Genomic DNA, 15466 nt, shown 5'->3' on the forward strand with positions numbered 1-15466 from the left:
ATCTTTATAATTTTCTCCCTTGTATGAGCTGTGGGGTTATCTTGCTCTTCTTTTTCTAGAAGCTTGAGGTACAGCATCAGGTTGTTTAATTGGGCTCATTCTGTTTTCCTAATATGCATATTCACTGCTATGAATTTCCCTCATAAGACTGCTTTCATTGTGTCCCATAGATACTGATATGTTGTATTGTCATTGTCATTTAATTGAAGGAACTGTCTGATTTCTTCTTTAATTTCCTCTGTGACCCATTGGTCATTCTGAAATGTGTTGTTCAATTTCCACGTGTTTCTGTTAATTTTCCAGTTTCTTTTGCTCTGGGTCTCCAATTTGATCGCACTATGGTCTGATAATATACAGGGGATAACTTCAATTCTTTTGTACTTACTTAAACATGTTCTATGTGTGAGTATGTGGTCTATTTTTGAGAATGACCCATGTGCAGCTGAGAAGAATGTGTATTCTGATTTTGTGGGGTGGAAGGCTCTGTGAACATCTGTTAAACATCTGTTCATTTATTCAAGAGTTTGATTGAGTTCTAGTATTTCATTACTTATTTTTAGTCTAGTTGATCTATCTGTGACAGTGGGGTGTTGTTTCATAGAGTTGGGAGCACTGGTGTTTGGTGCATAGATAGTTATGATTGTCATGTCTTCCTCTTAGATTGTTCCCTTTACAAGGATGTAGTGTCCTACTTCATCTCTCTTAATCAGTGTTGGTTTGAAATCTACTTGATCTGCCAAGAGGATAGCTACTCCTCCTTTTTTTCAGGTTCCTGTCACATGGAGTATTGTTTTCCACCCTTTAACTTTCAGTCTATGAGTTTCATTTTGAATTAAGTGTGTTTCTTGTATACAGCATATTGTTGGATTTTGCTTCTTGACCCATTCTGCCAGTCTACTTCTTTTGATTGGTGAATTGAGACCGTTAACGTTGATGCTTATAACTGAAACACATTGACTTGTCATTGCCATGACTTTTTCTTTTTGTTGGGTTCCCCCCCCCCTTTACATTTAATGTCTTGTCATGCCAGATGGGTTCATGCTGCTTTGCTTCCTGGGGTTGTGATCCTCATTTTCTTTTCCTAGGATATTGCATAAAATGTTTTGGAGTGCTGGTTTGGTCTTCATGAAGTTCCTAAGGTGCTCTTTGTCATGAAAGTATCTTATTTCTCCATCCATTTTGAAAGATAGTTTTGCAGGGTACATCAATCTGGGTTGGAGGCTGTTTTCTTTTAGGGCTTGGAATATGTCACTCCAAGCTCTTCTTGTCTTGATGGTTTGTGCTGAGAAGTCTGCTGTGATTCTGATGGGCTTTCCTTTGTATGTGATTTGTTTCTTTTCTCTAACTGCTTGGAGAACTTTGTTCTTCTGTTGTGTTTCTGGAATCTTAACAATTATATGCCGATGTGTAGATTTTGTTTGATCAAGGCTATTTGTAGTCCTATATGCCTCACTTACCTGTATGTCAAGTTCTTTTCCCCTGCTTGGGAAGTTTTCTGCCATTACTTCTGTGAAGAGTTTTTTTATGTCATCTCCGCTCTCTCCTGTTTCTTCATGGACTCCAATCAGTCTTATGTTATTCTTCTTTGCATCATCTAGTAACTGCTATATTGATTTCTCATGTTCCCTTACAATTTTGAAGCAATTTTTCTTTTCCTGGTCATTAATTACAATGTTATCTTCTATATCTGAAATTCTGTCCTCACACTGGCTCATTCTGCTGTGTAGACTTTCAATGGAGTTTTTCATCTCCTGGAAATCTATTTGGATGTGTTTTATGGATTCTATTTGTTTCTTATGTTGGGATTCCATCATGTTTCTGAGCTCCTCTCTAGATTTATTAATCATGTCTTGCACTAGGGGCACAATTTCTCCTGTTATCTGAGAAATTAGTTCTGATTTCATTTTTTCCAGGTCCCCTTTTGTTGCCAGTTCAGTGGGTCCAGGTGGTTGAGTATCAGAGTGTTCCATCTCATTTCTCTTTGGGGTTGCTGTAGGTGATCTGAAAGTCTGGTTTTGAGACTTATTTATGTGTTTTCTCATTTTGACTGGGGGGGGAAGCGGGGGTTCTCTTGGTGCCCACTAGGCTCACTTCCTCTGAGCTGGGAGAGGTGGGACAGGGGCCAGAGTGGTGGTAGGGATGCTGGCACAGAAGCCCCTTCCTCTGGGCTGGGAGCAGCAGGAGGGATGGTGTCCAGGAAGCCCCTTTCTCTGGAACAGGAGCAGTGGTTCGGTGGATCAGAAGCCCCTACCTCTGGGCCGGGAGCTGCAGGATGGATGGCAGCCTGGAAGCCCCTTCCTCTGGGCTGGGAGTGGCAGGACAGACCTCTACATTGTAAACTTTGATTTAGAACTGTATTTTGATGTGTGAAATAAAAATATGTCATCTTATACATATACAGCTAATTTTTTAATATTAGAAACTTAAAATTTATCTTAAATTCTTCAGTGTTAGCCTTCTTACCCAAATTTGATTTGATTTAAGGGTGTTTGACATCAGATACTTATGTTTAGCCATTCATGAAAATGTTCGAACATAAATCTTGATGTGTGATTCCTCAATATTCTCAGATAAAATATTTATGATATTCATCTTGTACAATCTAGATCAGCAATCCTGAGAGAGATTTCCAGACCTGAGAATTCTGGAACTGCAAACTTCTGAATAGCAATATGCAAGTGCTATGTAGAAATACTGAAATGACTCTAATCATTGTCCTTCCTGAAAGAGAAAATTAATTTCTATACTGCTCTAATACTAAAAGCACAGGTACTACAGAGAAAGGGCTTAGAGCTGGGTATGGTGGCACACATGCCTGTGTAAACCCAGCACTTGGGAGGCGGAGGCAGGAGGATCTCAAATTCAAGACCAGTGTGGGCTACATACTGAGTTAAAGCCAGCCACATGGAAAATTTAAAACATTTTTTAAAATTAAAAGACATTTGGAGTTAAAATCCTTTCTTAGGTTATGCCTGCTCTTTCTCTACTCCTTATGTGTTTTTGTCATCATTCACTCATAGATGGAATTGTCCTTATCCTGTGTGCTTCTCCACATGAAATGAGTGTTTCATTTGCCAGAATTTCTATTCATTCTGTTCACAGAACTCATAGAATGGTGTCTGAAAAGAAGGACTTTCCCTTTTATTGTACAGTATATCCACCTGTATCTCCCAGAATGCCACATACTTCAGTGGCACTGCACAAATAACTTTTTAAACCAGGCACTTAGGGCAGGGGATTTAGCTCAGTGGTTGGGGCACCTGCCTCTGCAGCACATTCTGAGTTCAAACCCTGGTACAAAAAAAAAAAAAAAAAAAAAAAAAAACAGGCATTTATTGCTATGCCAATTAACAAATCAGGAAAGTACTTTCTGTTACAAGTTACCATGATTTTTCAATAATTGCATCACCATACTTTGGAATCTATTGTGCTTTCTACTCGTGTGTGTGTGTGTGTGTGTGTGTGTGTGTGTGTGTGTAATTTCAAAGAAATAGAGTGAGCCAAAATCTTATAGAATTCATCCTAGTATTAAATTTCTTTGGCTTTTTCATAGAATTTGCATTTATCAATTCAAACATCACAGTCATCTATTATAAAACCATACACCCATCTGCTATAGCATTTAGGAACCTATAACCTGTTCCCATTATGTGTTAGGGTTGCAAACGTCTCCTGGGATTTATTCAGTGCAAAGGGACTTTTGTGTCTACAACCTTCTGGAAGGCATCCATTACATCTTTGTTCCTCAGGCTGTAGATCAGAGGGTTCAGTATGGGGTTGACAATGGCGTAAAACATGGAGGCCATTTTGACTCTGTGCCTGGAGTTTTTGGAGTTGGGTACACAGTAGAGGGAGGGGATGGTGCTGTGGAAGATGGTGATGGCTGTCAGGTGGGAGGCACAGGTGGAGAAGGCTTTACAATGCCCACTGGCAGAGGGGGCTTTTATCACAGTCACAAAAATGAACATATAGGAGGTGAGGATAATCAGGAGAGTACTCACCTCATTAAAGGTGGCAAAACCAAGCAGCAGCAGCTGGGGGATGCATATGTCTGATGCTGAGACAGCAATGAGGGACATATATTCACAGAAAAAAGTGGTTGATTACATTAAATCCAGTGAAGCTAAGCTGAAGAGCATAGCAAAGGAACACCGAGGGGCAAAACATAGCACAGAAATAGGATCCAGTCACCAATAGAGCACAGAGCCTCCGTGACATGGTGACTGGGTACAGCAGCGGGTTACAGATGGCCATGAAGAAGTTGTAGGCCATGACCACCAGCAAGAAGGACTCGGCCATCACAGCTGAGCAGGACAGGTATAACTGCCACATGAAGCTCCAGTAGAAGACACTTTTGTCTTCCATGATCAGGTCATCAAGCAGCTTGGGAGTCATGATGGGAGAATAGCAAAAGTCAACAAAAGGTGATTAAGGAAAAAGTACATGGGGGTGTGAAGTCTGGGGTGAATCCAGATGATTGCTATCATCCCGAGGTTCCCTACCACCGAGATAATGTACATGATCAGGAACATAAGGAAGAGAGGAATCTGAAGGCCTGGGTAATCCGTGAAACCTAGGAGGGCAAAGGTGGTCTTCACACTCAGATTTCTTATGGCCATCACTGAAGTCTCTTTCAATGGGGATGTTTCAGAAGAAATTCATTCCTGTAAAATGCAAGATGTATGGAAGTAAGTGACCATTCCATCATGACTTCCTGTAAGCATAACAGTCGGAGAACTGATGGAAAATGTCTGTACATAAATACATCAATGAGGGAAGAGACCGTAAAAAATGTGAAATATTTGCTTCAAAGAACAATATATATGCATTTTGTTTTTGTTTTTTAGGCAAATCAATTAAATTCATTGAGAAAATATGTTTCTAGTCTAAGACTTCAATAAAATATTAGCAGAATGTAAGGGTTTAGCATTTCTATTTCAGCAACTCTTATTCCAGAAAAGCTACTTCTCTTGTTAAGTATCTTACAAAAAAGTCCCAAGAAGTGTCAGGTAAGAGTTCTCACAAGACTATTTCTCATTCTTACGAGAAGTCTATATACCAGTTTACTGTCCATATGCACAGGACAGCAAATTTATGGTTTTCTTTGTGAAGTGGTTGTCATAGACCTGAGGCTCAATATTTCCACCAGTAGTAACTTCTTCCTTGACTGTTATTGGGCCCAGAATTGGATAACACTTACAGGGACTTAACCAAAGAGAAAAATCAAACAAGATCCTGGTTACAGTATCAGGAAAATAACATTTTCATAATTTCACAGTAAACTTGAATGAAGTTACATGCTACAGTGAAACAGGCCACCCCTTTCTGTTTTTCTGTAGACTGAATATAACTGGAGCATCAAGGTTGTTATAGCTATGTTTATTTCCCCAGGGACTCCAGCTCTGGTGAATCACCCCCAAATTATTCCTTGTTAGCATCAACAGGCAATTAAAGAAAATGTAGGTTTCTTATACCACCTTTAATAGCTAGAATTTCCTCCAAATTACACAGAGAATTATATCATGAAGTAACTTTCAGGCTTTGTTTGCACATGATTAAAATGCCCTCTGTAATTTAAAAAAAGATAAAACTTAAATGCTGCTTCCAAAATTGAGTCTGCCTCAGGATTTTGTGTGGGAAAGCAGATGGGAAGATTGGGGCCTATTTGGCCTCCTTGGTGAGCACTGAGAAGAAAGAGAGAATGCAAGAGGGAAGCAACTGACACACTTTCAGGGAAAAGTAAAAACACCTGAGATCCTGTTGTTGACCTAGAGAAGTACCATGGAGGGCAGGAGATAGATGGCTCCTGTGTAGCTCTAATTGCGTACACCCTATCTGAGTGAATAAAGCCAAAGTGCATCAGTCACTCAGAGCTCTCTGGAAAGTAGACAAGAGCCCCCTGGCCCTCCATATTTTAACCTGATTCTGTGTCTTTATATTTCACCCCATCACCTCTTGGTCAGGTTTGAGCTCCTGGGCTGATTCCTACAATTTTGGACATAGCAGATGGCAACAATAGGCAAGCTGCTTCAGCTATCTACAGAAGTTACCCATGAAGCTGCCCATTTTTGGTAAATCTCAGTTCAACAGGGGAATTTATATCCACTCCAGTTTACAATGTTTAAGCTGCTGCTAGAGCATAAAGCTAGGCATATCTCATTGTCTCTGATTTTTACTGGATTGCTGGAAGTTGTTCAAAATGTTGAATAGGCCACATGATCAATTACTGATCAGAGCTTTAATATTATAAAATTATACAATAACTCCTTCTGTAAATAATTACTTGGATTTTTGAGAAACAGCTCTGATGTTTTAACAGACCTACTCAGTAATGAATCCTTGTCCTCAGGGCACTTATTTGCCATGTAAACTTCACTTTCTGTCATATCCAGGTATTATCTCTCCTACCATTCTATAAAACTGGGCATCTTCAGCCATCAGCTGCACTCCCGCTCTTATATAAGTAAACCAAAGGAGAATGTAGCAAAATGTCCATGGCCCATACCTTTTTTGCTTTCTTTCCTCCTTCTCCCAGGCTGAACTGGTGCCCTCAAGGGGCATGCTGTGTTACAGCTTGTACATGGAAGAAAGGATCGGGGCAGGCTTTTCAGATTCCCCATGAGGTGCTGGCACACATAAGTGCATGGGATGTGTTTGATCCTTCTTGGACTTGTGGCCCTGCAGGGTATCTTTTAATCTCTAATCATGCATTCAGGGAAGTTTGGGACTTGTGGCCCTAAAAATCCCTTATCTCTGTATATCCATCTCATACATGCCTTTGGCCAACACCTCCCATAGTTGTATGCCTTAAATAATAATTAAAATGTATTTATTTTACACTTGAAGCAAAGTCATTTTTGATTGGTACCATGGATACAGGGATTTAGACCAACTTCTGCCAATTTCCTGACATAATGAGTCTACTCTAGCCTCATGCCCTTCATGTGCATAGGGAACAGCCACAGTGTCTTTAACATAACCACTCTCCTTTTGCTAAGGGGGGATTTTTCAGGAGCAATGCTACATAATTTTAGGGAAAAATCATTTGGTTAGCCTAGTTCTCCTGCCTACAACCCAGCTATGGAATTCTGAGACATAATTGCATTTTGGTCTCCAGTCACAATTGAGACCTCAGTGACCCGGTGATGCCATCTGTGATTCTCCAGGACAAGAAACATCCTGGGAGCTGAAAACATCCTGGGAGGAACAAACATCTACTCATCTTCTCCTTGTTCTTGGATTGTTACAACTTATTTACACAGGATGTACTGAACTCTCTGCAAGTCATTTGTTACACTTTGTTTCTCCCAATGTACTGAATAAAAGATGCAGTAAACTGGAGGCTTTCATCTTTGCTGCCCAGAGCAGCACTGATCATACCCAAAGCTCAGTTTCTTCTCAGTCTCATTTTTCTACCTTTCCTGTAATTCACCTTGTGCTGCCGTGGCTCACAGGAGACTAGGACTTACTGCAGAGGTTCTAGTAACATCTCCTTTCCCTGTTCCCTATAGGGATTAGTCTAAGTAATAGAAATTTGGTTTCTTTTTCAAAAAAATTAATGTCCCAGAATGAGTACATGCAGATACCTTGGCTTTATTCATGTTTCCTGATTGTCTTTTTCAATGCTTGTCTCCATCTCTACAGCTAGTGGGTTAATCGATGTGTTAATTCTTGTTCATGTTGACTAGCTTTCTGCCCACATGCCTCTCCAGAGTTTAAATGTTCAGAGAAGTTTTCACCACTAATGTGTGGGCATCAGATCCTGACCACCTGCACCTCCAATGTCACCACCATCCATTCTCTCCATAACACATCAAACCCAGAAGCTTAGGCCACATCAGGAAAGCAGGCTGTGTGTCCCACACATGTCCTTACCACGGTGAATGCACAGAATTGTACCATGTACCATGAGAAGGTGACAGACCTGTGTGGGAGTTGACAGACTTGAATATATTTCAGAATTCAATGACTTTTTAAACTATATTTCCATGAAATTATGTATAAATCCATTCAAATATCATCTTAGGATCATATCCATCCATTTTCATGAAAAATTAATAATTTGATCACCCCCTCCATACAACCTTACACAAGTTGTGCCCTTTCATAGCAGTAGTGAGTTATTTTAAATGCACAAAGTAATTTATTTATTTGAAAACTACTGATTTTGATCATCTTTGCTAAGTTAGAAATTCTGATTATTTGGTAAGACAATTCTGGGTTAAAAGTAAATAAAATGGTTTGCATGAAACAAATTAGCAGGTACATGAAAATATTTCAGAAACAACAGAATAGATAATTTGGGAAACCATTTGAACCTCTCCCCATTTCTTCTTTATCTATCTTTCAATTTCTCCTCATTGGCAAATATACACTATGAGTTTTTCACAGAAGAGGAAACATACCATATCTAAGGTGGTCTGCCTGACTTATTTCATTTATACTACTAGTTTCTCTTAGTTCTTTGAAAAGAAAGTTCGGTATTAATATCTGCTTAGTGCTTCTTTGTAAAAGAGAACCTTGTTGGTTGATGTCTTGCATTCTGAGTGACTACTTTGAGAAGATACACACACAGTGTAAACAAAAAGCAGTAAACATACTTGTGATATCATGAGATGGATCCTAAAGATAGATTCCAGCTCTTGTGTATGATGAGGAAAGAATCACAACGGTACAACCAGTGGTAAAAGAAAAGCAGCTACATTTATTGAAGACCTCAGACACTGACACTGACCTGTCCTGATTTCTTATTCCAGTCTACTTTGATATTTCCCTCTTATCTCCTATTACAATCCTTTCAGATAAACTCAACTTTTGTAGCCTAAACAAGAAATTTTCTTCTTTGTAAAAATAAAAAATAATAATAATTAACAAGTAGACTTTAGGGACCTCAAAGTCAATCATTTTTTTCTTTTGTTGTTGCTAACCATCATTTCTGAGGTAGTAAAAATGACAAATTATAGGGCCGGGGATTTAGGTCAGTGGTTCCGCCACCTGCCTTGCAAGTGCAAGGACCCAAGTTCGACCCCTGGTACCAAAAAACAAAAAATGACAAATTATAGAACTAAGTCATTTTTGTCATTTTTGACATGATTGAGAGTGTCTGAGTCGCAGAATTGTATTGGAATTCTTCTCAAACCTGAGAAAATGACATGCAGACCATAATACATACACAGTCTGGTTCTCTGAATCCAAATATATTTGCACAGCTTATGAAAATATTTACTTACAGCTGTAAGGAAACCACAGAGTGAAGATGCTAAGAAATTGGTATCATTACACAAATTCCTTAACCAAAACTTTCATGCCATTTTGGAAAAACATAGACTATTGCCATTTAGAACTGCAATGGAATAATACAGATGATTGATAACTTAAAGAAAAAACTAATTGTATAATTGCTGTTAGCACATGGTCTTCAGCTGTCCTTATACTTTTACTTTTGACTTATATACCATTCTGAGGTATGTTTAAAATAGGAAAAGATAAAGATAAAGAAAAGCATTTGCTCCTTTGTTTAGACTTTAAGGGTTTTTCAGGGATTTAATCTCACCCATGACTTTTATTGAAATACCAGACCAGATGTTTTGATGTGGGTCAGCCATAGAGTCCTCCAAGCAAACATTTACTTTTGTTAGTCTTGCATTAAAAAATAGCTGACACTTGGACAGATAACCATAAAAAGCTGCTGAATTTCACCTACTGATTTCTATTATTTTTCAGATTCTACCTCTAATCCCTTGGAATAATCATGGTACTTTTTGTTTTCAAGTGCCACTATCTATGTACATGCTTTAAAAGTTAATACTCATTGCCAAGGATTTAGCACAGTGGTTCCAGTGCCAGCCTTGTGAGCACAAAGTCCTGAGTCCAATTCCTGGTACAAAAAAAAAGTGAATACTCATTGCCCAGTGTCTTTATCATTTTGTGAATCACACTCAGTGCCACTGATTTTCTTCTCTGACTGGGAGCCTGCAGAAGTACCATATGAGAGTAACAATTGATGGATTTAAAGTCTCTGTACTCTCATCCATGAGGCTGTTTTGAAGAATACTGCTGGATCTATAGCAAAATCCTGATTCTTAGCATTTCCAAATTGTCTGAGCCCCACAATTGAAAATATATTTAGGACATAATATTAATTCTATTTGTTTGTAAAAAGGTTGCTTAGAACAATGTAAAGTATGTTTCTGCCTAAAGAAATATACAAACACGCAAACAAAGGAAAAGTATTAAAATGCATATCAAGCATAAATATAGTGAAGATTCTAGATGTGGTTGCGTTTTTTATTGTTTCTGTTTAGTGGGGGTTTTTCAAAAATACAAGGTCTATACACAGTTAATTTTTTTCTTGTTAACTTATTTGTTCTAAAGGCTAAAAGACCAATATATTAATGACTTGCAGGAAATTATACTGTAAATAACAGAAAAAGAAGTTAATTTCTTTTAATGATTGTGTTTACAACTCATGGCAACAAACTCTGTGGAATCTCCAGGGCCTGTGCCCCCCCACACAAACATTTAGATGTGAAACAAAGAACAGAGGCATCAACTCAGGCTCATCCGCAAGGGCATCTCTATGCTCCATCGAAATTTGTCAACAGTTAGGAAAATGTCAGTTGGTTCTTACTTGATTCTAAATTGTAAGTCACTCAATGCTTTTAAAGAAATGGGAAAATATGTCACACCATTTTAGCTTTGAGCGAAATTGTGCATGAAGTTTGCTAAAAAGACAAAGATGTAAGCAATCAAAATATCTACATCAAGAAAATTTGGCTTTTGGTGTGTTCCTTTAATGTTAGGCATTTTTAATTCTTATAAAATGTAGATTAAAATCCATTAAAGCATTGGAGGTAGGAAAAACATGTATAAGCAGAGAGGGAGTGAGAGTAATGTCTACTAAACTCAGCTGATGGTTCCTATTCTAGATATTAAATGATACTTTCCTTGCTCCTTATATTCTTTTTGCTGAGTTTGAAACTTTTTGAGAGATACATTAGGTGTTTTTAATGGAATGCCATATATAAGTTTGGGCCTCATGAAATTTAATGAATCGAGGTAAAACAAAATGAAACAAACATGAATATACATATAAAAAGTAAAATATGTCATTTCTTTAGTAAAAGAAATTATAAATGCAAGGGGGGGAGAGCAAGAGAAAATTAGTTATTTACATTGCCAGGAAAGTTTTCTTGGAAGAGATATGTAGGGAATATTCACTGAAATATAAAGTATAAAATACTACAGGAGAAATGGGACCATTTCTATCAAAAATTCTGGTAACAGTGGGAATAAGAGGTAAGAACATTTGGTATTTCTTTGTTTTTCACGGTCAATTCTGACTGAATTGACCACAGCTACAATCTGTGGTTACAGAATAAACAAAATGCATTAGTCAGCCCTGGGAAAGGCATTGAGGAAATGCAGATTTCAGAGCAGAGGAAGGAGAAGCAGTGGAAGTCTGAATTTAAAACAATGTTAATCCTGATACTAAAAGAAGTTAGAAAGCAAATTTCAACCTCTTTTTCCCTTGTTCTAGCATTGTAAACACTTGTTTAGTTTATTTATTAAAACTCAATATTCTCCCTGGCACATAGCTTGATTAGGTTCAAAGTACACTATGAATCAAAATTTTACTTTACAAAAGGTGATGTAGTTTAGTGGTCAAGAGCCCCTGGGTCCCATCCCCAATACTAGGGGGAGACCAACAAAACAATACAATAATTATGACTCATTTTACAAAATTAGCACCTTAGCATTATTTTAGCATTTTTCTAGTCCTATTGTGTTTTTTAAAGGACTAAAGGGGATAAGCAGTCTTTGCACACCAAATGACTGTGAGAATAGTGAGGAAGGAAACTTTATTTCTCCTGAACTTTCCACATTGCTGTGTAAGGTGAAAGTATGCATTTAATACACTGTGCATACTCTTCTGGAATTGAGATGAAAAAATGTTTTTAAATGGTTTACCAATTGCTCAAATTGTAATGAAACATAGAAACATAGGATGATGTTTACTGATGTTCAGTAAGACTAACAGAAACTGAAATTATAGTGAAGGATTTTAGGCAAATGGAGAGCCCTGAATTAAGGCAAGAAGATTGGTCAAGGTGTCAATGAATTCGGGTAAAAAATCATGCAGGCAGCAATGGGAGATTAGAGAAAAATGAAATGGACCTCTAATGTAATAATAAATGAACAATTCTGAACTTTATCAAAAAAGCTCTAGATTTGTAAGTATGAGGGTCACTATTTACCAAAGATTCAGAGACAAGTTTTGTATAGGAAGGAATTGAGCTAGAAATACTTTTATATTTTAGCTGGTATACATATATACATTGCAAGAAACTGCAATTTCCTGCAATCATTTTATCTTGGCCTGGATAGATTCTCCTGCGATAGTGAGTGTAATTTTTACTAAAATCATCAGTTCAAGATGGTCAATATCTTATAAAAATATGGAATAATACTTAAGATATGATTAGAGACATTTATTGCTAAATGGATGCATATTAAGGAAATACTCTTAAGGGACATAAATAGGACCCACGTGTAAATACTGAATAGTTTCTCTATTTTGAGAAACTGAAAGTAAATAAGGACTAAAAGGTTTAATAGATAAGGTGAAATAGGAAGAAAAGGGGCAAAGGGGAAGGGGAAGTGGGAGGGGTAGGGGAAAGGAAAGAAGGGAATGGAATTAATATGAGAAAATTTTAAAAATGGAAATAAAGTCTTTGTAAATAGGGAGGGATGGAGGGGTTGAAGGGAAGGCAGGGGAAGGGGGAAAAAGAAGAACCAAGAGAGATTATGTAAAGGTGCAAATTTCCAATGGTGAATGTCATTATATTGTATACCAAAAATGTACCAATAAAAGGATATACAGTTTTTTTAAAAAGAGAGAGAAATGTTGCCTTTTACATTCTGCCTTGTAGTTCTAACTCAGGGGTTCGTTTCATATGACTTTTGATCTGGAGCTAGCTTTTAGTGTATTCAAATTAGTGTCTTTGAATGGATGATGCAGAAAGGCAATTAATAATTATACTTGTTTAGAATAAAATTTCATCAACTCCATTTCTAGATATTTTGTTTCTTTTTTCATATGGTATTGCTTCTTTAGATGGCCACTTGTTTATGCTCCTTTCTGAGAATAAATAAGACAACTGACAGATACAATTCACATTCTGTTACATAAATAATATATTTTGGATATATAGAAAAATAAAATCCTAATATATTTTCTCTTTATTTTTCTTACAATTTAGAGTAAGGACAAAGAAAATTGGGTTAAGGAAACTGCTCCTCACTAACTGAATTCTTTCTTCTAGGAATACCCAGTAACCCTGAAACAAAAATGTACCTATTTGCCACATTTTTAGTTGTGTATCTCATTACTGTCTTGGTGAATCTTGGTATGATCTCACTGATAAGAGTGTACTCCCAGCTTCACACACCTATGTACTTCATCCTCGGCCACCTCTCTTTCTCTGACCTCTGCTATTCCAGTGCATTTGGTCCCAAGATGCTGGTGGACCTACTCACCAAAAGCAAATCAATTCCCTTTGTTGGCTGTGCTCTGCAATTCTTCTTCTACATGTTTGTAGATGTTGAGTGTCTGCTGCTGGTGGTGGTGGCCTTTGATCAGTACAAGGCCATCAGCAACCCCTTGCTCTATGCAATAGACATGTCCAGCAGGCTGTGCTCTGTACTTGTGGCCAGTATCTACCTGTTGGGAGTAGTAGATTCTTTGATACATATATCATTGGCATTCTGCTTGTGTTTCTGTTGGTCTAATGAAATTAATTATTTCTTCTGTGATGTCCCTAGTCTCCTCTTAATATCTTGTTCAGACACACAGGTTAATGAATTAGTGACATTTACTATTTTTGGTTTCATAGAATAGAGCACCATCTCAGGCATTCTTGTCTCCTACTGTTATAGTATCTTGTCAGTCTTAAAGATCTGCTCTGCTGAGGGGAAGGTCAAAGCTTTCTCCACCTGTGCCTTCCATCTCACTGTAGTTTCCATTTTCCAGGGAACCATGCTCTTCATGTACTTCCACCCCAGTTCTTCCTTCAGTCCTCGATGGGGACAAAATGACCTCACTGTTTTACACCCTAGTAATTCCCATGCTAACCGCCCTGGTTTATAGTCTATGGAATAAGGATGTGAAAGAGGCCTAAAAAAGGTTGAAAAATGAAATTTTTTTCTTAGGTTAATTAGTATATACTGCCAATAAATATGTGTTTATATACCCTCAATGTATATGGTTAGTTTCTTCACATTATATTTATAACATAGTTTTGTCAGTACTCTCTAATATATCAATATATAATCTCCAATATATCAATAAATATCTTTAATAACATTTAATAATCTCTAATATATCTATATATATAATTTCCTAAATATTTTATCCTTTATTATGTATCTTCCAAAGACATGGAGATATTTATTTTTGGAAATATTTTCAGTCTTTGTTTTAATGTGTTAAAGTGTCATTTATTTGATGTGTACTGTAGGCATTGATATTATTGTAAGCCTGAGTGTTCAGTAAATGCCCATTTGTACCTGTGTGTTTATTTAATTCATGGTGAAATGAGTGTCATGCTATGGATCCCAATAATTTATTGGGAATTAGAAACATTAAATAGCTAAACATACAAATATTAGATAATAAAGAATAAATTAGCATGAAGTAAGTGCAGGACACTTTATGTGAAAGTAAAATATCTAAATCTGGTCTGTAAAGAAGAAAACATTCCATGAAATGGGAACACTTAGTTTTATATCTAAACAACGAATGGAGACATAATGGAGGGGTGCTGGGAGAAGAAACTGCTTTAGATGACAACTTGAATATTAGAAATCCTGAAATGGTCAGGAAAATGTCCCGAGAAAGAAAGGAAGTCCAAGTTGCAAGAAAAAAAGAGGAGATTTCCCTAATGATTAATATGTTGAAAATTTCTTTATATACTTCTGCACAATTTAAATGTCGTCTTTTGAGAAATATCTATTTGGATATTTTGTACTCTTTTTTTCATACTTGTATTTGTTTTGGAAGGATTTTTATTTTCTTTTATTATTTATTGAGTTGTTATGTGTTCTAGGAAGAAATGGTTCTACTACATGTCAGGATGAGTATAGTAAATCATACTATATTATTTATTTTTATATAAATAGAAACAATTTTTATTCTTGCAACATGAAGAAATGATAAATATTTGAGAGGATGGATTTCCCAATTACCCTGATTATATCATTACACAATGTATATATGACTGTTCATTCCACTCATAAAATTGAGCAAATTTGTAACTACTCAAAATGATTTAAAACAAAACATAATTGAAAAGTGCAGGGTCCTTGTAAAGTCTACTCCACAATTCTCAATGCAGTCATGTCTACTCTGCTTTTTTTCCACTTTTATTGTTCATATATCTTGTTTGAATTTCCACCTTTATGATTC

At 36.9% G+C, this 15466-nt stretch overlaps 2 pseudogenes; one reads left to right on the top strand and one right to left on the bottom strand.

Moving 5' to 3' along the window:
- Nucleotides 1-2962: 2962 nt before the first annotated feature.
- On the bottom strand, nt 2963-4655 carry LOC101706481 (olfactory receptor 5D14-like; annotated as a pseudogene).
- A 27-nt stretch (nt 4656-4682) lies between these two features.
- LOC101706127 (olfactory receptor 5W2-like) lies at nt 4683-14216 on the top strand (annotated as a pseudogene).
- The last annotated feature ends 1250 nt before the right edge of the window (nt 14217-15466 follow it).

Source organism: Heterocephalus glaber, unplaced genomic scaffold (genome assembly GCF_053883595.1).
Source record: "Heterocephalus glaber isolate CG9 unplaced genomic scaffold, H.glaber_assembly_v1.0 deba00000896, whole genome shotgun sequence".
NCBI classification, from domain to species: Eukaryota; Metazoa; Chordata; class Mammalia; order Rodentia; family Bathyergidae; genus Heterocephalus; species Heterocephalus glaber.